The 22,350-nt window shown below is 52.7% G+C and overlaps 2 long non-coding RNA genes across 4 annotated transcripts; one reads left to right on the forward strand and one right to left on the reverse strand.

Moving 5' to 3' along the window:
* Positions 1 to 475: 475 nt before the first annotated feature.
* Positions 476 to 17,184, reverse strand: LOC143842552 (uncharacterized). Of its 3 annotated transcripts, none has more exons than XR_013233178.1 (4): positions 17,065 to 17,184; positions 12,657 to 12,730; positions 7,346 to 7,447; positions 476 to 1,399 (listed from the first exon to the last, which is right to left on the reverse strand). It is a non-coding gene; the product is annotated as an uncharacterized LOC143842552 (long non-coding RNA). The 3 variants fall into 3 exon arrangements; XR_013233179.1 differs by lacking the exon at positions 476 to 1,399 and adding an exon at positions 5,119 to 6,346; XR_013233177.1 differs by lacking the exon at positions 476 to 1,399 and having other exon boundaries at positions 7,299 to 7,447.
* Positions 17,185 to 17,586: 402 nt separating this feature from the next.
* LOC143842551 (uncharacterized) lies at positions 17,587 to 22,148 on the forward strand. The gene is made up of 3 exons (XR_013233176.1): positions 17,587 to 17,698; positions 19,299 to 19,595; positions 21,970 to 22,148. It is a non-coding gene; the product is annotated as an uncharacterized LOC143842551 (long non-coding RNA).
* Positions 22,149 to 22,350: the final 202 nt, after the last annotated feature.

Genomic DNA, 22,350 nt, shown 5'->3' on the forward strand with positions numbered 1-22,350 from the left:
CCTCCTTCGGGTAGGGAAAAGCGGCATATAAGAACCAACTCTTCTTCTTCTTCTTCTTTTCTTGAATGAGGGAGAGGGGAAGAAAAAGAGAGGATTGGAGACAGGAGAGGAGGGGGAATAAATCCAAGAGGCAAATCTCCGCTGAGAGAAGTTAGGGCTTCTGGAGCGCAGTCACTTTAAGGGAAGCCTTGCAACCGGGAATCAAGAAGTCTTTGAACTGATGTCCTGGCCAATCAGGGAAGACTGTTTTGCTATGAGGCACAGAGAAGGGAGTTAATTTGCAAAAATCAGAAATCTGCACACTCCATGATGGCGATATTTCAAATATCGAGGCTTATATCCACTTCTGGATATTGTGGGGGAAAGGTAGGGTCACTCCAGATCAATTATGTATGTTGCAGAGGGAAAATTCAAAGCGCCCCCAAATCAAAATGGAAATCGAATTCAGTGTAGACAGGAGGAATTTATTTGAGCTGGGAGTGGGTAAAAAGTCCTGTGCAGACTACACCCTGGAATAGATATTTCTTGGATTGTTTCCCTGGGGGAAAAATCATGGAACCTGCTCTGCCTTTTTCCTTGCTTCCTCTGGCAATCTGGTTTTAGCTTCTTTAGAAAAATCTCTGGCCATGCTCGTCAGACCTGTGGGTGGAATGTGCTGTCATGTCCCAGTCAGCTCACGGTGACCCTGCAGGTTTTCCGGCAACAAACCTACAGAGAAGGGTTTGTCATTTCCTGCCTCTGCGTAGCAACTTGGCTGAAACAACGGAGGCTGTAACTACCCAGGCATCACATTGAAACTGCAAGACGTCACGGTCCATCTACTGTATGCCGCATTGGTCGGGCCCCACCTGGAGGCCCGCGTGCGGTTCTGGAGGCCTCCCTTCCAACTCTGGACCTCCTTGGCAGTTTCCCCTCCAAGTACTAGACACAGGTAAGCCTGCTCAGCTTCCCACGCCAGACAAGATCAGGTCTAAATTAGGTCCAGACGAATCAGTTCTAATAAACTGCAATGAAAATAGAACGGTTGGTCCAAAGAAAATTCTTGGAGTGCGTTTGCACACATCTTGTTGCCTGCACACCAGGCGTGGAAGGGAACATGGCGGCCCCCTGCAGCGTTACGCCCTGCCGTTGTGTGCATGGATGCTGGGGAGACTGACGTTAAACTGCTGCTAAGAAATTGTAGGAAAACACCCCTGCGGTAGGTAAACTGTCCTCCTTGGTCTGGCAGAGCAGGCTCCCTTTTCCTAAATGCGGAGTCGGAATCCTTGCGGAGGAAGCTCCAACCTCCTCGGGGATCCCTTCGGCATGACTCATTCCATGGGGCCGCTGGAACTGCCTTGAGCCCGGAGAAGGCCAAAGTGGTTTTGAACGGCAGGGGTGTCTCCCAGAAGCCGTGCCCCTGGGGCAGAAGGAAAACCACACGTCATTTCACGGTCATTTTACGGGCCTTGTAATGGGCACCCTGGTGTGCCGTGCTGGGGATGCCAGCTGCTCCGTCTCTTGCTCATGTGCTCATTTTAATCCATTCCCGTGCCAGTTCAACACTGCCTTCACGAAGCAGCAATCTCATTGTGGACCGTGCAGACGTAACGGAGCGCGCCACAAAAGGCTGCGTTTGGGAGAAGCACACACAATCCCCTCTCCTGCGAGGGCTTCCCCTGGGCTTGCTTGCATTCCCCTTGGGAGAGGGCCTGCCTGCGCTTAGCTCCCCCCCCCCACCCCCTTTAGAACTGCCTTTCAGGTTCTAGATGCCACCCGAGTCCATTTGCTGCAGCAGAGGTCAATGGTTGCATTGGACGGGTGATGGAGGCCATCCCGATGCAGCTGACCGGCCCATGGGATTTCCAAGGGAAAAGGCGTTTAGAGGTAGTTTGCCCTTGGCTGTCTCTCCAGAGCCACCCTGGGCTTCCTTGGGGGTCTCCCGGCCAACTACCAGGACCAGCCCAGCTTAGCTTCTGAGATCTGATCTGGGGCTGGCCAGCCTGGGCCATGCAGGTCAAGACATGAGTCTGGCCCTTGCCTGCCTCTCCATAGCAGCCTTGGATTTCCTTGGTGGTCTCCTAACCAAGTCCTAGCCGGGGCTGACCCTGCCTAGGTTCAGAAATTTGACAGTGCTGGTTGCCTACTGACTGCCTCTGCGAAGCCCCCCTCCCCCCCCATTGCAAGGGTTAAATGAGCCACACGGAGCTCCTTGAAGGACCAGCGGTGTCACGCCTGACCCTCTGCTCTGGCTCAGGGGGTGCTCTGGCTCCGGAGGCACAGGATCTCCAGAGGTGCCGGCAGACCCGGTTGCCACAGACCAGGAGCGGCCTGGTCCTTTGGAGGATGAGCAGCACAGCTGAGACCCAGCCTGGCTACGTGACGCCCCGGGACAAGAAGACGCCTCCCAGCCCTGAGGACTCACCGGAGGAAGGGCCCCAGGGGGGCTCCAGTGTCTTAATCATTAAAAGAAATCGATTTTGGATTTATAGACACTGCGAAGAGCTAGTGGTTTCCAGGGGCGGCGGTCTAAAAATCAGAAAACAAACAAACAAATTCCCCTCCAGGGAATAATCCTGTGCTGAGACGGCCCCTGTGTGCAGCTGGAGATTCCCAGGGAACTACTGGGGGGTGGGGGGGGGAGAGAAAGGGCACAAACCTCATCCCACTCCAATATTTATAGGCTTGGGAAGAGCCAAGAGCAAAAACTCTATCACGGTTATTAGGGGTTTTATGGATGCTGGATGAACGGGCGGTTTCACTGGGAGCCAAACTTTTTAAAGGAAGAAAAAAAGAAAAGACCATTTTGGTCTGGCAGGAAACCTCAACAGAGCCTTGGAATAACAAAGCCTGCAAAATAAGCAAACAGAAGAGTTGCAGGGCAATTGAAGCCAGCCTCGCACTAAGGTCAGGTCCCTCGCTGGAACCTGGGAGCAGGTCGAGTCGCCAACTCCAGGTTTGGAAATACCGGGAGATTTGAGGGTAGAGCCGGAGAGGGTGGGGCTTCAGGAGGCCAGGGACCCTGGGAGTACATAATGGCACGCCTTCCTCAAGGAGAGAGAAATATCTCACATAAATACATCATAAACAAATAAGCAATTCATATACTCCAGCCCCCCAACTGGAGGTTGGCAACTCTGGTTATGTTGGAGCATGGGCTCTGACAGGCACGCCCAGTGGACTCAACGTGACCTCCCTGACCTCCCCCTCCCTTCAGTCTTTCCTCTGCTCCACCTGCCCTGGCCAGATCCCTCACGCTCTGCCAGCCTCCTCCCTCCATTTTGGTTGGAACTAGCCAAATCCAGTCCCTTAACCTTTCCCAAAAGTCTGCAGCCTCCAGGCTGTGATTTGGAAGAAACCGTGGCTCAGAGGAATTGCTCCTTCACGGCACGCCGGAGGTCCCCGGTTCAGTCCCCAGCGGCATCTCCAGTCGGTGCTGGGAAAGATCTCAGCCTGACCTCCTTGAGAGACTGACCCAGCTGGTTATCATTGATTCCGTATGCAGAAGCATCCTGTGTGCTGCACGTGAAAGTGGAACTTTGGCCAGAGAGAGAAAATATCGCTTCCCCTGCCCTCTTTGCCTTCTCCTGGAACTTGGTCCATATGAAGAAACACTGCTGGTTTCTCACAGAAATGCCCCCACAAGCAAACTAAACCAACAGGCAAAAGTTGGATCTTCTTTTGGGCACAATTGAAGAAGGGACCCCTTTGCTGACGAGCCATTGTCAATGGGAAATGCTTTACCTTTGGAACTGAAATTAATACTGGTGATGTTAAATCTTTACATTAAGGTAGGTTGACTGTGGATATATTTTTGTGCATAATTTATTGAAAAGTGACAGGGTCCAGGCTACAGATGAAAGTATTTTGTTACTTTACACAATGTTGTGGCTTTATTATAGACTACAATTGCAACCACTGAAGAAGCAGCAGAAAGCAGGACTGAGCACTTGGGACCCCGTTCTGGTTGCAGAAATTATTCAAATAACCTGGGGCTGCATTTAATAAATCTCAAGAAGATCCCACTTTTTGCCTCTTGGTTTCGTTTACTTCTGGGTGTATTGCTCCTTGAACTTGAGAAGGCCACCAGGTGGATTCAGGTGCAGTCATCACCTTGAAGACCAGCAAGATGTGCTTCCTGATCCTGCCCCCTTCTGTCCAGCCAAAGGACCTCCGTCTTGGAGGGTTGAGTTTCAGGCGATTCTGTCGGAGTTATCCAGCCACCACTTCCAGAACAACTGGCAAATGTTTCGGGGGGGGGGGTCCACCCAGATAGAGCTGGGTGTCATCTGCATACTGATAACAACCCAGTCCAAAACCCCAGACTAGCTGTGCCAGAAGGTGCATAAACAATGTTGAAAAGCATGGGGAAGGAGTATCACCCCCATGGCACCCCACAGGGGAGCACAAAGGGGCTAGACAACTCTTCCCCCACTGCTACCATTTGAGTCTGGTTCTAGGGAAGAGGAGACCAGCCATTGTAAGGCTGTCAGAATCACAGAATCATAGAGTTGGGAGGGGCCATACAGGCCATCTAGTCCAACCCCCTGCTCAACGCAGGATCAGCCCTAAGCATCCTAAAGCATCCAAGAAAAGTGTGTATCCAACCTTTGCTTGAAGACTGCCAGTGAGGGGGAGCTCACCACCTCCTTAGGCAGCCTATTCCACTGCTGAACTACTCTGACTGTGAAATTTTTTTTCCTGATATCTAGCCTATATCGTTGTACTTGAAGTTTAAACCCATTACTACGTGTCCTCTCCTCTGCAGCCAGCAGAAACAGCATCCTGCCCTCCTCCAAGTGACAACCTTTCAAATACTTAAAGAGGGCTATCATGTCCCCTCTCAACCTCCTTTTCTCCAGGCTGAACATCCCCAAGTCCCTCAACCTATCTTCATAGGGCTTGGTCCCTTGGCCCCAGAATCCCTGTTCCGACGAGGTGGTGGGCTAACTCCTCATGGTTGACAAGAGGGGGAGTGCAGAATCAAACCCGGCATGCCAGATTAGAAGTCCGCACTCCTAACCACTACACCAAACTGGAGGTGAAAGGGGTGTGACAACTCTTCTCCCACGGCAACCCTCTGTGTCCAGTCCTGTAGGAAGGAGAGCAGCCACTGAAGGGCTGTCCCAAGAATCCCTGTCCTGGCAAGGCAGTGGGCCAAGAACTTGTGGTGGACCATGTCAAACGCAGCCAACAGATCTAGCATTTCAAGAATGGCCAAACCGCCCCGATCGAGCTGGCACCAGAGACCATCACGTCAGCACAGACAAAAATCCCATCTCCCCAGCAGCATGGCAACCGGCACTGTGTGGGCTCAGACTTTTGCCAGCTGTTGATTCCTCCTGCATTGCTGTTGCTGCATACAGGATATGCAACCTGGATATAATGGACCAACTGGATCCTTTCTCCTTGGGAACTTCTGTCTGACTACCAAGTTTTTAATTTCCTAGATACACAGCACAACATTTATATGTTACAATCTGTGCTGTTGTCATTGGGGATGTACAGGAGAGTACCTTTCAAAATGTTTTACCAAACTTTGTGATCTTTCATAACTTTGTGATCCTTGTGCAACTCTCATTTCAGACCAACTTCGCCTGTCCTTTTGGAACTGGAGTCCCCCTCCAAGCGGCCACTTTCGGCAGGGGAACGGAGACCACTTGTGCTCCTGAGAGATCTGCAGGCCCCACCTGGAGGCTGGCAGCCCCACAACCAGCCTGTACAAGCCAGATTTTGGTAACACTGCCCTGCAGCAAGGCTGTCTGTTATCAGTGCCCCGGCCCCCAGCCTTGGCAGGCAGGAAGGAGACCAGGCCAGGCAGCTGGAGGGCAAAACAGGCGGGTTTTGTTTCGTAGAGTCCTATCAGCAGAATTGCCCCCAGGAGCACCTCCTGAGCCTCCCCAAATCAAACGCTATCAGTATTTCCTCCAAATAGCTCTCTTGCAAACCCTCTGATTATCTTTGTGGTGGGGGCCTCCAGGCCAGGGAAGGATGCGAGCCAGCGGCAATTTTGGTCCTCCTGGATTTGCCAGCTGGATGGGTGAATTTTAGACCGGCTCCGCCCTTCCCGGCTCCCAGAGGCCTCCCTGGCCTCCACATGGCAGCAAATGCTGACAAATGTGCAGTGCTCTGAAAATAGCCATGGTCCGTCTTGGGACATTCATGCAAATGGCTAGAAGGAATGGCCCGGGGGATGGTTTACAAGCCCCCTCCATCTGAAGTGCTGTGAGGTCAGGGGATGTCTCATTGCGTCTGAGGAAAGGTGTGGGCACTTGGAAGCTTAAACCTGGAATAAAAGTTTGATGGTCCTCAAGGTGCCCCTGGAGTCGACCTTTGTCCTGATGCTTCAGACCACCGTGGTCATCCTCTGCTTGAACAGAATAGCAATGGTCATTCCAACTCGTGAGGAGGGTGAAAGGTCAGACAGAGACACCCACAATGTTTAAACAGGACAGACGAGGATCCCCTGAAGTTGCAGAGTCCTCTGCCTGGGGGCTTCTTCCCGTTTCCCCTGGCCATGTGGGCAAGAAGACAGAGCACAAAGGTTGAGACCTTCATGACTTGAGCTCCTAAATCAAGACCAAGACGTAGGCTGAGAGAGCTTTTGCTCTGTCTAGAGAATTGTTCATCCCCTTTCCCCTTAGGAAGGCCTTCCAGTATTGTTCACTCAGTCTGCCTACAGCTCTCTAAGATTTCACATCATTGACTACCTGGTGGATCAACTGGAGATACCGAGAATTGAACCTGGGACCTTCTGCATGCTGGGCAGGCGCACTGCCACTGAGCCACGGCCCCACCCCGAACTGGAATCGGTCTCAGCCAAAGCAAGCTAGCAGGGTCGAATCTGAATCAGACCCCCCTTGGCCTGTCAAGCTCAGACCGGCAGCCGCTCTTCTGGGTCCCAGATCCAGATCGTTCCCCCCACCTCCTGCATGCCCAGCAGAGGCTCCGCCACTGAGCCCAGCCCCGTCCAAAGCAGCCAGGGACCATCCCAGGAGCATTTGGGGTTCAAATGGCCGCGTTCGCAGAGGCCCTGCAGAGACTTGGCCTAAGGGCTGCCCCTCAGCTCCGTGTCTGCCCCTCGGGCGGCTTCTCTGCCGGCCTTTGCGGGGCCCGAGGCGTCTGGCTGGCCATGTCAGCATCTGGCTGGATCTCCCCGGAGCCTCCCAGGCGGGAGCCTCGCCCTCTGCCCTGCCTGCCTTTCCACTTGTCCCGTGCGCGCACTTTCCCTGAGCCTGCAGTCTGGTTTTGGCGCCCGGAAGGCCCTGTTATATAACCCAGGGTTAAACTTGCGGAGGCAATGATTACTTTAACTGCTGTTTATCTTTTGCGGTGTTCTTTTGTTTGAGACTTCTGTGTATTTTACCTCGGTCCGAATCCAAGGCTTGGGACTGTCAGTCAACAATCCAGAAGAGACAAACGGAGCCCGGAAGACTCGGCCAGGACGTCCTTCTCCAAAGAGGGCCCGCTGCAGGGGGTGGGGGGGGGGAGGATATTTTCAGAATGACTCCCATCATCATCATCATCATCCTTATTATTGGGATTTACATCCCACCCTTCACCTGCATCTCAGGGCAGCTAACATGCAGACCTGGTGGATTCCCAAGAGCACCTCCTTGGGGCTGAGGACCACCCACTGGGAAATAGACAGAAAGGTGGTCTCTCGGATATTAATTTCATTTTTAGCCTTCTACTCTCTAGAGCAGGGGTAGTCAACCTGCGGTCCTCCAGATGTTCATGGACTACAATTTCCATGAGTCCCTGCCAACATTAGCTGGCAGGGGCTCATGGGAATTGTAGTCCATGAACATCTGGAGGACCGCAGGTTGACTACCCCTGCTCTAGAGCAGCGGTTGTCAACCTGGGGGTCGGGACCCCTTTGGGGGCCGATGGACCCTTTCCCCAGGAGTTGCCGAGACCGCCGCCACTGCATTCCCCCTGCCACCCCTCTGCTGCTGCCCCCCAAAGGGGGTTGCTGCATTAGGAGGGCTGAGAATCATTGCTCTAGAGGCTCGTGGCAGGTTACAATATCAAACCCCCACAAAACATACGTAGGACCCGGACTGCAAATGGCCGTATGGGTAAGAACCAGGACCTTAAGCGCGATCCAGAATTCAACTGGGACCCAGTGAGGGTGTTGCGTGTGCAGGAAGCGTCATCACAACCAAAGCCCAGAGCACTTCCGTGCATGTTACTGCAGGGTACAAACCCCCCCCCCCCCATCCTCCCAGCTCCTGCTGCTCTAATTTACTAGCCTCCGAGAAGTCCTGGAAGACGACAGAGGTCTGGGCAAAACCTATACGGTTGTGCACTTTGGCCGCCAAAGCGGCCTTTCCAGCCCGAAGCAGCGGCGGCCGAAACGCACAACCCTACGCAAGCCCCTCTCGCCTCGTCCCGGACCGCCCTTGCTGGTCTGCGTGTTTTTGCAGCTCACGTTCGGCCGGACCGGACCGGCAGCCTTTACGGGGCTTTTAGCGTAGTGCTCGATGGATCACCTGCAAAGGCTCAATATTTGAATGACGTTGGCTTGTGAGGCCTCCCCTTGGAGGGCTGTCAAAAATGAACAGATCCTCCGAAAGAGGCGGGCAAGTCCAAACTGCACAAGGTAAGACCGAATCCTGGCCGGCTTTGCAGTCTGCAGCATTAATTAGTTTGGAATAGATTCAAGATCTGAGGCCAAGTTTTATTCCGCCGGTGTCTGTCTGTATTTTATAACGGAGAAACCACTTTGGATGGAAGAAAAGATAATATTATGTCATGGGCCAGGTGTCGTGTAATTCTCTTGCTGACTGAGTTCCAGAAGATGGGAGGATTATCATCTGATACTGGATGGGCTGCAAGGAAGAATGCTTCCTCGTCTTTCTGCATTTACAATTAAGGGATGTATCATGCTCCTTATTAAGAAAACATTCCCCACTGAGTGGAAAATCCAGAGCTGACCCATGTATAGGACGGAAAAGATGTGTCTGATCCACCAAAAAGTGAATTTAAGCAGGAGAGGGATAGAAGAGGAAATGGACCACTGATATGGGCAAGAGATACACGGAATAGAACGGCGGGATGTGGGAACAGGTGGGAAAATGTTTAACCCACGTAGGTAGAAAAGGCTTCTTTGAATCCGTGGAACTTGGGTATCGAGAAGAGGATAACAGAGGATGGTTTTGTCATTCGGAGCTTTATAAATTGGACTTTTCTGGACACAAACAGTGGGAAACATTTAAGGACTTTCCAGGAAACTCACAGGGCTGCCATCCTACAGGCGGGGTCTGGAGATCTCATGGAATTACAGCAGATTTCTGGACATTACAGATAATTTCTTTATTTTTGCTTATTTAAAATTCTATCTTCAAATCTCAGTGTATTTGCAAACTCAGATCGCAAGGCCATGAATCTCAAATATGGAGACAATTGTGAAGTGAGGATGTATTAGCTTTGCTCAGGATATGTCAGGTACACATGTACATGCATGCACACACACGGAAGCACATAAGTTTCTTCCTTGCAGATCAGGTCCTTCCCCATCCTTGTGAAATCTGGACTCTCTGGGGCTGATCATCACCCCTGAGATTTACATCTACTTGCTGGGAATAGACAAGCTGTGGAGTAAGGGTCTATAAACAGGAGCCATTGCTTCCATCTATGCAGAGTTTTAGCTGTTTTTTGTATCCTGTTTGTAGTTGTCGGCAGGCTGGTAGACTTTGCCATCTTAAAGGATTTTAGTGTTTTAATTCTCATGTTGTGAACCACCGCGAGCGGGCTGGCCCGGGAGTGGCAGCATAAAAATCTAATAAATTAAATTAAAAGGAATATTAGCCACTGGGCAGTCCTTATTTAATGCCTCCGGGTCCAGGCAGGCCCCTCTTGAGGAATGCCCTTGAATGCCAGGGGCACCTCCCCATCCCCCCCAAGGGTTAAAATGTGGAAAACACTCAGATTGAAACTTTATTTATTTGGCTGAACATTTATACCCCACCCTTCCCTGGAGCCTTTCTTGCAAGCCCTTGCAAGTTTATACCTAGAATTAATTGTTGCATGCACTTGAAAATGCGTGGCCCAAATTAAGCTTTGTTGGTTTAAAGGATGTCGCTGGACTCAACTGAAACTCTCTCTTCTGTCCTGCGCATGCCCTGAAGGCCCAGCTGCGGGTACCACCCTCTCCCCATTTGGGCAAGGGGTATATTTCAGCCTGCCCCGTGAAGACTGGTGAATCCAAGGGATTCCCGAGAGCTCTGTGGGACCTGATGCCCCCCCCCCGACTCATTGGCAGCCTTGGTGGAGGGCGGGCAGTCTCGCCTGACGGCTGCTATTGTCGAGATTGCTCCCAGGCACCCTCTCTGCCCGGGCTTCAAGCAGGCCCCTGGTCTACACGAGAGGAAGAGGGCTTAAGTGAGTGTGGAGGAAAACCTGCGATGAAGCTCACTGCATGCTTATGAAGGCATCTGGGATGGCAGGGAAGGTGGCAAAACAAGAGTTTCATGCCATCGAAATCGCATTCAAGAGCTCTTGCCTGGCACTATTACTCTAGGGTTCCGGCTGCTTCGGCCATCATCCAAGCCCATGGAGGGGAGGGGTGGCACCGGTGGCAGCTCTGCCCTATGTGTGGGCGCCGGGTCGCACGCTGCCACCTCCCCCCTCTGTGCCACAGCGCTGGCTGCCTTGGTCTTTGAGCATCGCAGAAGCAGCCAAACCACGCCAGAGCACACAACCAGACTCACCGCCCTCAAGGAAGGGGGTCAGAACAGCGGTCAGTGGGCTGGAGGCCGTGCGGCATCAGCAGGCTTCTTTGTGGATAAAGTCTTGTCGCTCCACAGGGACCTTCCGGCCATGGTTGATGCCGAACGTGACCTGGAAGCTCCGTGGCTGTCATGGTGGATGATGTTTGGTGGCTTCAGGTGGCTCTCTCTAACCAAAGTGGGCAAGGTGCTGGGTCAGTGAGGGCGGCCACTTGTCACCTGGATCCCTGTGTCCACCACGGTTACTCACACTGGGGACTGTGGAGGGTCAGGTCATGAAAGAAGCCCAAGCAGCATTTTCCCATCTGCGCCAGGCCCCCTGGAGCATTTGGCCACAGCGATCCGTGCAATGGCCCCTTCCAGATTGCACTTCCGTATCTCACTGTACACGGGCCTTCCCTTGTCTTTGATCCAGAAATCACAGTTGGGACAAAATGCAGCTGCTAGAGTCCTCACAAGATCATCTGGAAGAGCCTATACCCAGCCTGTGCTGAGGCAGCTGCAATGGTTACCCGTTCTGGTCCAGATCTGAACCTGATCCTGAGGCTGGGCTAGGGAGACCAGGACACCCTCCTCTGGTGTTCTCAGATCTTAACTCTAGGGTTGTGGCCTCTCCCTCCCGAGGGGAACTGGATCTGGAGGGGTGGCTTGGGAGGGAATTGATGGGGCTACGCTGCTCTTAGTGTCACTTTTATTCTGTTTTTAGGGGCTTTATTGTAAACCACCTCTAGCCGGCCTGGCTGGGAGGGGCGGTCAATAAATTCAAGTGCAAATGAAAATAAACAAATGACACGCATGGTTGGTTGACGGATGTCCCGGTGGCTCAGGGGCCTTCCTGCCAGTAGATCAGGGAGCGCTAAAACTTGCTCATGCTCACCCTTTGCAATCTCCGCGTGATGAGAACTGCAGGCTTTCCCCGGCCCGGCTGCTAATTTCGCAGAGCAAGGGAAGGAAACCACATTGCTGCCGTCTCAGCTTCCCAGGGCTAATCAGCACTGGCAACAGGAAGGGATGAGAAGGAAAATCCAATAAACTCATTGGGGGAAGAAACTACGGCTCATAATGACCAACGGAGCCCTTCCTTAGGGGCCGGGGGGGGGAGCGGGGGGGGGAGCAGAGCTGGCCTGCAGGAAGCCGACCAGACAGGCTGAGGACTCCCCAACGTTGGCTGCTGGGCTGAGGCAGATCCTGCTTCTGGGTTGGGGGCAATCGGTTGGAACACGCATGATCGGCAGTGTGCATGATCGGTTGGAAAGGTATATTCATCACAGTTAGGATAGGATTTTCAAATGATCAGAGAATCATAGAGTTGTAAGGGACCTCCCGGGTCATCTAGTCCAACCCCCCTGCACCATACTGCAGTCCTGATTGCCTCCACAGGAGACTTCCTGCTTTTTGAGCACCCTTCTTCCCTGCTTGCCTCCAGAGCAGTAGCTGTGCAGAAGAATGTCTGCAGACAAAAACTAAGGCCTCTCTATACATAGTAGGGAGCTCATAGTCTGAGGGAGAGGGCTTGTCCTCGAAAGCTCCCGCCTTGAATAAATCTTGGTTGGTCTTAAAGGAGCCCCTGCTGGACTCTGATTTTATTGTGCTACTTCAGACCCACACGGCGACCCACTTGAATCTATACACAGCTGTTTCTCTTCCCCCAAAAATTATTCTGTTCTTTAAGCAGCCTGATGCTTTGCACTCTCTGCCAACATCCTCCTCCGAGGAAGGCATCTCAAGAAGGGGATTCATTTTGGTCAGCCTCACCCCCTCCCTCTTCTGTGCCCCATGGTCTGGGCCCCTGAACTGAGCCTTTGTGGGCATGTGCAGCCCCCCCCCCACCTGCCCCCCCCACCTGCCCCCCCCCAAGGAATGCTTTAGTGAAGATTCCAAGGGCAAAGCGCCCCTGCGCAGATGATGCAGATGCCTTTGCTAATTAAAAGTGTGGCTCCTTACCTTGCTGGAGTCTCCCTGGCCATAGCTGGATCGGTGCCTTTCAGCATTCTAAGGGCTTCCTTCCCATCCGAGCCCTGTGGAGAGAGGAGAAGGATTGCAGAAGTCTTAACGGCCCATTTGGGACTCTGCAGGAGGGGGGGGGGCTGGAGGCACGGGGACTTGCATTTGTGGCCTTGCCATGACATTACTTCTGGAAAGGATGCCCTTGCGTCGGGGTGAGGCTCTGGCATGGAAGGCTCTGAAATAAGCCTCTAGGTTTTATCAGCTGGCTCCTGATTTGCTTCTGGGCCCACTTCAAGTTCTGGGATTAACCTTGAAAGCTGTGCTTCTCAACCTTTCTAATGCCGCGACCCTTTGATACAGGACTTTCCCTTACAGACCCTCCTCCTGGTTGATGCTTCAATGTTGCATATTATGTTGTCCCCCAGTTGACACTGAAGAGCTGAGGGGTGACCTGAGAGAGGCAACAAAATTATGCCTGGGACAGAGAAGGGAGAGGAAGAAGTCCTGTTCTCTTTCTCTCAATACGAGAACTTGTGGACAGTCAATGAAATGAATGAACAGAGAAAAGGAGGCCCTCCACCCAAAGAGTCATTCACACATGGAACGCCAGTGCGCCACCAAGTACAGGTGGGACCCTCTGTTCCAGGGCTGGGGGGGGGGCAACATTGGCAAGGCTTCTAGACGGGGGCCCCCCTCAAGACCTGGGTTTGGGCCCCTGAGTGACACAGAGCGTTGGCCTGATCCAACAGGGCTTCTCTTAAGTTCTCTTACAGTCAACAAAATGGGGCCATTCAATAACTAATGCGTTAGGATTTGAGAAAGAATGGGAGAATAACGCAAGGATTCCCATGAGCCATTAAGTGGCATAGCGATGACCCAATACTTACAATGTGCTCTATGTTGCAGTAAAGACAGAAGTCCCAGTCATTTATCAAAATAAGTTTGGGAAACCATTGATCTTAATCCAGGAATTAAGCTACCACATTTCCAGGATGCCTTTACTGATAGCGGAAGTCTGCTGCACCAGCCGTCCTCAAATTGGAAACAGGTGCTGAGACAGGGGATGGACGGGGTCCCAGCCATCCATCCATCCGTTCTCTGCAGGGCCTTCCTCCTGGAGGAGCGAAGAAGGGCAAGGAGGGGAGCTGCCACCCGCCATGAAGGTGGGAAACCCGAAGTGTTTCCGTAACCCCAGCAACACAGAAACAATCCAAATAACAGTGCCAAATGGTGTAACATTTTGGAAGAGGAGCAGGCCGATAATATCGAAATAAAAATCCGAATGACTCTCCGGTAAGCCTCTCGCTGGCCAGATGGAAATGCCAGGCAGACGGAGGGGCTGGTGGGGAAGCGCAGTTCTGGCTCACCCGACTGGACCTGCTGGAGCCACAACAGGAACTGAGTGAAATCTGACCAGGCCGGGGTGAATTATGTCATGCTCAGAGGAGGGGGGGTGGGGTGGGGGACCACCGCCTGCAGCATAAGAGCTCCTCTGCTGGAAGTCGGGTCACTTGGCCCAGAAGCCCTGCGGTGTGTGAGGTTTCAGCTGACTGCTTCAAGACAAAAGCTCCCTTTGCAGGAGAGCCTCTTGACTGGAACGGACAATGAGGCTAAACTACCTGGAAGCTGTGCCAAGAGTCAGTCCTCGGCTGTCCACTCCCCACCAGCCAACTTGCCCCCTTTTGCTGTAATTTGCACCTAGGAGTCTAAAGGTCATCAATGATATTGGGGATTTGTAATATTGTTACCCGCCACGAGCAGCAAGGGAGTGGCGGGATATAAATATAAATATAAATATAAATATAAATATAAATATAAATATAAATATAAATATAAATATAAATATAAATATAAATATAAATATAAATATAAATATAAATATAAATATAAATATAAATATAATAATAATAATAATAATAATAATAATAATAATAATAATAATAATAATAATAATAATAATAATAATAATAATAATATGGATGGAGAACAGAGCAAAACAATCAAAGAACCAATGGCAAAACCAGAGACATAGTCTGTACTTCTGGGGATCATTTGCTGCCAGTTGGATCCTATTGTATAATTTCTTGTGGGCTCCGTGGGGGCAGATAACTCAAAGACAATAAGATGTTTTTAGTTTCCACTTATCATATCATGTCCCAAGGATTTCCCAACTTCAATTTACCACCCCCAAAGTCCATCTGTCCCCTCTGGTAGGTGGCCCAGGAAGCCCCCAGGTGAACCTTCCGTGCTCCAGCTTCAAAGATGAGAGTCCGAAATGACCCCCCCCCCCCTCACTAGAGAACTCAGCCCGGAAGCAAAAATCCTGACGTTGCCAATTGAGAATAAAAGTCCCCCTTCCCTTCCAAGCTCCCATGCCCCAATCAAGGTGTCAGGTGGGAAGAGCCTGTGACGAAGGGCCCCTGCAGGGTAGCCTGGCTTCCCCCTCTGCCCCCCTTCCGGGCTCCTTCCAGTCCCAGCTGGGGGTTACATTAACAATTACAGTTTGCTTCCGTTCTGCATTTTGGACTTGCTGGTGCTACAAAACTTAATCCTAATTCTTTGTTTCCTTATGGAGAGTTTCCGGAATGCCTACGGAGAGTTGTGAGTGTGGAAATTCTGAAAAGACGTAGGACATGGCCCTGAGAGTGCTCAGTCTGGAGAGAAACCAGGAAAGAAGGTTCTGGCCCCATTGACCTAGCTCAGGGGTAGTCAAACTGCGGCCCTCCAGATGTCCATGGACTACAATTCCCAGGAGCCCCCTGCCAGCATTCGCTGGCATTCGCTGGCAGGGGGCTCCTGGGAATTGTAGTCCATGGACATCTGGAGGGCCGCAGTTTGACTACCCCGCTCAGTTGATCTCCCACGGGCATTTCTGCTGGGGCATCCCAAGAGGGACCATTCTCCTCTAGTGCAGGAGGGGCCAAACTGTGGCTCTCCAGCTGGCAGGGGCTCATGGGAATTGTAGTCCATGGACATCTGGAAAGCTACAATTGAGCCACCCTGGAAAGAACTGGGAAAGAAAACTCCCCTCCCACCTTGATTAAGTCCCTGTTCAACAAGAACGTGGATCCAGGTGGGTCGCAGGACAAGGTTCGAGTCCAGCCAGGCTCCGTGAAGACCCCCCACAGTTTTGTTCTAGGAAGGAGCTTCCGTGGGCATGCTCACGTGGTCAGAGTCAGGGAAGCAGAAGCAATAATGACATTCCGTTGCGTTCCTCTTTTGGACACTCAAAGCACATCGCATCCGCACTGCAGCCCACCCAATCACCTCCTAGGGCTGCCAATTTCCAGGTGCGACAGGGAGATCTCCTGAAATTGCAGTTGATCTCCAGGCCACGGAGACCTGTTCCCCTGGAGAAGAGGGCTGGCTTTGGAGGGAGACAGAACAGCTATATATCCTTCTGTGGTTTCCTCTCCTCCCTCCTCCTCCTCCTCATAGAATCCTAGAGTTGGAAGGGACCTCATGGGTCCTCTAGTCCAACCTCCTCAATCCCTGCCTTCCTCAGGCTCTACCCCTTGATCTCCAGATATTTCCTGGGCGAGAGATGGCAACCCTACATCCTTACACTTCCCTAGAGTGCAGGGCTTGCTTAAGGCCTCCTCGCAAGCTTGTGGCTCCCCAGGTCAGCCTCCTGGCCACGAATCTACACCAGGTCCCACCTTCGACAGAAGTCCGAGCAATCAATTTATTTATTCTATTTATTTATATCCCGCCCTCCCCAGAGGCTCAATCCTAACATGGCCGCTTCCGGAAGACGAGGGAGGGCATTTCAGTTGCCCGGGATGGTCTCTATCAACCTGAGAGTCATCATTTTTCCAAGGAAAGACTTTGAGGAAGGGGGAACTCTGCCGCAGAAAATGCCAGGCTACTTCCACCAACGTTCCACAGGGTGGCAGGAGAACCTCAGCCAGGAGCAGAAAGGGGCCCAGCAGCCCAGCCTGGAGAACCACAGGGGTGAGGGAGGAAAAATACAAGGCATTTATTATTAGAGCCCAAAATGTTTAAAGACCATTGAAGAATATCTAATCTACAGGGCTCAGGGGCACCACTAATGCCAGCAAGTTCAGGCCTAACATGCTTCAATCACACGGATCTTCCTCAGAGGCTGATGTACAGAGACACAGAGGTGCATGTTAAAGAAATGCAGTTTTCCACCAGAGGGGAAGAATAAATAATTCTTTGATTTGTTACAGTTGGTTCTGGCCCTGCAATATATTCATACTAGAGGCAAAGCCTGTTGCACCTTCCCCAGGCACTGTGACCTCCCTAGCAGCTTGTCTGTGCTTCCTTCCAGCAGAGAACTGAAACCTGAGCCCAACACAGGGGGGCAAAGGAAGCAGCTAGCCTACTTCCCTTGCCTGGGGGAGATGGAGGGTGGGAAGAGGCTGAGGATGAGGCAACTTACCAGCAGCAGAATCTTTCAGAGACACCAACAGCTTTTCCACCCAGCAAACAGCAGGAAGAGAACACAGAAAACAGATAAGCCCCAAAAGTGCTCTCTACATCTTGGTGGCACACCCCCAGGGAAGGCCAATCAGGTAGGAAGTGAGTTGGCTGCATGCAATTTGAACTGATTGGCCCTCGTTGGCAGTTTGCAATTTGCACTGATTGGGCTTCATTGGCAGAGTGCTCTCTGCCTATTAGCAGCACATCCCCAGGGAAGGCAAATCAGGTGGGTAGTGAGTTGGCTGCATGCAGTTTGAACTGATTGGCCCTCGTTGGCAGTTTGCAATTTGCACTGATTGGGCTTCATTGGCAGAGTGCTCTCTGCCTATTAGCAGCACATCCCCAGGGAAGGCAAATCAGGTGGGTAGTGAGTTGGCTGCATGCAGTTTGAACTGATTGGCTCTGGCTGGCAGAGTGTGTTTTCCTATTGGTGGCACAGCCCCAGGGAGGCTAGAGAGTCATCTGCCAGAAATGCTGTTCCTGTGAACTTAGGCAGATGGTGAGTTGGGTGGGCAGGAAGGGATGTGCCAGGGCTTGTCTCTTGTGGCCCTTCCTGGCAGAACCAGGGAATTGCTGATTGACACTGTGGGACGGTAGGTGAATTCTCTTCAGGATGGACTCTGGAGGTTTTTGGTGGGCATGAAATTGAGGTCCCTGTGGGTGGGCAGGTAGTTGTGCCTTGTGCAGGGGGTGGGGGTTGGACTAGATGACCTTGGTGGTCCCTTCTGACTCTACGATTCTATGAGATTTCTGGCCACAGCTTCAACTTTGTGATGTTTAGTGGTTGGTTGTTGTTCACCAGGCACAGTCAGCAAATCTTTCTTATTCCTCTCCTGGCTACTGGAAAGTCCTGCTGTGAGTCTCTGTGAAAAATTCCAAAGTCAGGTTTTGGCAGGTCAGCAGGGTGGTCCCTGGCCGCTATCTGAGTGGGAGACCCCCCACCCCACCCACTCCCTGTGGCCTTTCCATGGAGAAGCGCAGCAGGATTTTCCAGTACGCAGGTGAAGAATAAAGAATATGTTCTGGCTGAGAGTTCTGCCTGGCGAAGAGCAACCAGTAGAAATATAACGCAGGACCAGAACCAGCCGTAGCAGATTAGAGAAGCTTTTGCCCCCCTGTTGAAAAGTGATTTTTTAAAAATGTACCACTGTGTGCATCTGTGTATTGACTGCCGGGGAAGATCAGTATGGCTGAAACACATGAGGTCTGAACCTGTGGGCCTTAGTGGTGTACCCCCTCAGGCACTGCGATATCACCATTGGTGTCAGTCCAGGGAATGGGGTTTGATTCCCCCCTCCTCCACATGCCGCCAGCTGGGTGACTTTGGGCCACTCACAGTTCTCTCAGAGCTCTCTCAGCCCTCCCTCCCTCACAGGGTGTCTGCTGTGGGGAGAGGAAGGGAAGGTGATTGGAAGCTGCTTAGAGACTCCTTTGGGTAGAGAAAAGCGGGGTCAAAAATACCACTCTCCTCTCTCTTCATTGTGGGGCACAGACAAACGTACCCCCAGGCAAGGCTAAAAATAAAACTCAATTAAAGAGGCATCAACCAACCATGCTAGAAGGGGAGCCAGTAACAATTACTGAGGGGATGCCACACTAAACAGAAATGTTTGCCTTCATTTTGTATTTTAATTTTTTTTAAGCCTCTAGAGCAGGGATCCTCAACCTGTGGTCCTCCAGATGTTCATGGACTACAATTCCCATGAGCCCCTGCCAGCAAATGCTGGCAGGGGCTCATGGGAATTGTAGTCCATGAACATCTGGAGGACCACAGGTTGAGGATCCCTGCTCTAGATGACCAAGCGGGCTCTTAAAGTACAATAGTCTTCCAATACGCACCAGGCGGTTGGTTAATGGATTCATTAGGCTGCCTGCCCTAAGTCAGAGGCAACAATGACACTTAACACGCACCTTGAGACACTTGGCCTTCACGGATGTGGGGAACTTTTGGCAGCCCAGCAGGGGCCCGGAACCCTTAGAAGTGCCCAAGGGCCAGCAGGGCACCGAGTCTGCAGGAAATGTTGACCCAGAGCCACCCGTTCCTCCCCAGTTATCCACTGCCCATTTCTGTGTGCTTGGTTGGCGTGGGGGCAAAAACAGTGAACCCTTCCGCACTCTGGATTTAAGTAGCTGACTTTAAGTACCTTGACTTTGCGGGCCAGTGCAGGGTCCTCATTTTAATTCTTCTTGCAGCTGCTTTTATCGGAGGAAATGAGTCCTTTGGGGAGAGAAGCATTTGCCTGCTTCTGTGGACAGCATGAGAAAGAGCAGTGGGCACCAGGACCTCCTTCAGAGATCTCATCCATTGGAGCTTCTCAGGATGCAGAATTCTGCCCCCCAAGCCCTGGCCCGCTCCTTCTTGGCATCGCCTGGGTCCAGTCCCGGCTCGGAGGTCTGCTTGTGCGCCTTGATTGTCTGGCCGGGCCTTCCCCTTCAAGCTGAAGACTGAAGACCAATTCTCTGCAGTTCTCCACCTCTGAGGCCCGTTGGGTGGGTCTCCTCTCCTCTCCTCTCCTCTCCCCTGTGGTTCCGCTTATGAATGTGAAGCAAACAAGCGACCACTGGATGGAGGAGACCCTTGGGAAGGAAGGCGCTGAAACAGGGAGAGGCACAACCCAGAGGGGAAGAACTTGGGGGCAGGGACGCATTTCCCATACAGGGAGCTCTGGCCGGAGGGAGGCATGTGGATGTGGGGGGAGACCGGGGTCCCTGAGAAAGGGGGCAGAGACACGGTGCAGGAAGAGCAGGCCAAGATTTTCAGTGGGTGGGCTGGGATGCAGCCCCCAGGATGAATGGCCAGAGTGCCTCTCCCTCCACTGAGAGCGGGGCTCGAGGGCTGTGAAGGGTTGGCTGAGCCCCCCGCGTGGCGGCATGGCTCCAGGGGTCCCGGCTGTCTTGTCCTGACTGCCCCTTCGGCTTGGCAGTGGCGAGGGCCTGTCCGTGGCTGAATGGACGCGGCACAATGTTGCGGGCCTGTTCCTTCCTCCCCTGCCATGTCCCTCGCGGCCGTTCCAGGCCCTTTCCTTTGCCGGGCCTCATCATCATTCCTGTCTCCTTTCCCCTGCTCAGGCGAGGGCCGCCCCCGGGGCTTGGCCCCCCTCCAGGCCCAGGGACAAGGCAGAGAGGGACATTTCCCGGTGGGGTCCCCCCCCCCCGCCTGCCCTGTTTGCTTTGCCTCCTCACTATTCAAAGCAGACCTGTGCACAAAATAAACCCTGGCACGGGGTCACCGTCCCCCCCCCCGCCGCCCCCATGGCTGGTTCTGAGGGAGGCTGAGCTGATCTCATTCCAGGCCTGTTTTGGGCCTGCTCGGGGTCTCTCCCAAGCAGTGGGCATGAGGGGGGATGTGCGAGGCCTGAGGGTTTCCCAAGATACCTGCCACACAGGTGACGGAGTGGGTTTGGACTGGCTCCCTCCCCATAGGAGAGAGAGGCCGCCTCTGAGGGTCGTTTCAGAGGGCAGCCGTGTTGGCTTGCCTTAGAAGAGACGAAGAGCATCTCTGAGTCCAAGACGATTTTGAGGGTGCGATTTTTCAAGGCCCGTGACCCTCCCAAGCGTTTGCCTTTGGGTGCTGCTGGACTCAGGGATGGCCCAGGAGGTCCCTTCCAACTCTAGGGTTCCATCACTCAGGTCAAGCTCTCCTACTGTGGACCAACATGGCGGCCCAATGGAACCATGGCAATCCCCACTTACAGCTGACAACGATGCTTCAGATCCTGACCTAGCTGACCTGCCAATGAGGCTAAGAACAAATGAGAAGCCATGCTGGGTCAGGCCAAAGGCCCATCCCGTCCTGCACTCTGTCTCACACAGGGGCCAGAGCCCAGGGGTCCTCCTTCCAGAGGTCCTCCAGAACCCCAGAAGCCCTCCCACTATGACCCCCCCACCAGCCCCTAAAGGACAGAGCATTCAAGACCTCGGGGCTAATGGCCACTCACGGGCCTCTGCTCCGTGTCTTTATCCAGCCCCTTCGGTGCTCGTAGCTGCCCTGTGCCTCACGCTTGCCTGATGCCCACTTTGCTGAATGTCTCCGAGGCTTCAGCACGGCCCCACTGGGCCTGCTGCAAGGGGACGGACCGCCCACAGGCTAATCGCAGCCTGGAGGATCCCGTGCAGGTCCACATTCGGAGCAATTAAGCCCCCGCCTGAAAGGAAGCATTTCAAAGCTCCCTCTGAACAGAGGCCCTTGTGTGTCCCACTGGCCTCCTCTTGCAGGCCTGGCGGAGGACCTGCTCTGCCTGCTGCTGGGGGCGTCTGTGCCGCAATCCCTGTGCCAGTTCCATGGCGGGCTAAATAGCTTCTCACGGCCTCAAAATTAACCAGCAGGCTCAGTCGCTGCTAGGGATGCCAGCCTCCCGGTGGGACCTGCGGACCCCTGGAATTACAAGTCTCCATAGATGCCTTGGAGGGTGGCATAGCACCCCCCCGTCCTCCCCAGGCTCCCCCCCCAAATCTCCAGGAATTCCCCAAACTGGGCCAGGGAGGCTCTTGGTGGCATCTCCCATACCTGGACCTTTGGCTCTTGGGTGAGGAGTGGGCTTTGTGAGAGTTGTGTGGTGTGTGTGCAGAGAAGAGTGATAGCCTTGGAGAAACCAGGGCAGGGATGGCGGGCTCCAGATGGGCGGCTACACAAACAGAGGAACATGCTGGAACACAACCCGGCCCCATTAGGATTTCTTCATGGTAGCAAACCTCCAGATGGGAGCAAGGAGCCAACAAGGGACACAACAGACCAGAAACCACTGCGCAAAACAGCCCTGCAGGATCCACTCAAAATCAGAAATCAAAAAGGTTCTTTGACACAAACAATATATTCATTTACTTAGAAAAAAATGCATGCAAATTTTACAAAATCTCATTTCAGATTCACACTGCTGTGCATATGAAGACCCGGATGAAACTTCATTTCGCCAGATTCTTGGTTCTTCAGTGGACTCACAGAATAAACATAAAATTTGATACAAAAACGGTGTCATAAAACAAGCCTTCATCCAGCCTTGGAGAGCTTCCTGTGTTACAACTGGTCACCCAGCTGCAGAAATTGGCTTGGTGAGCTGGCTGCCCAATCGGGACTGGTGGTCAGTACAGGAGCCAAACCAGTGGGAGATTCCGCCATGGGAAAGGGATCCCGGGGGGGGGGGGGGGGCTCATGTCCAGAATCACATTTCTGAAAATGCAGGACACTTTTAGCATTCCCGAAAATGTGGCTCAAGGTAGGTTACAAGGCCCCATAATGTCTCCCCAA

Source organism: Paroedura picta, chromosome 8 (assembly GCF_049243985.1).
Source record: "Paroedura picta isolate Pp20150507F chromosome 8, Ppicta_v3.0, whole genome shotgun sequence".
Taxonomy (NCBI): Eukaryota; Metazoa; Chordata; class Lepidosauria; order Squamata; family Gekkonidae; genus Paroedura; species Paroedura picta.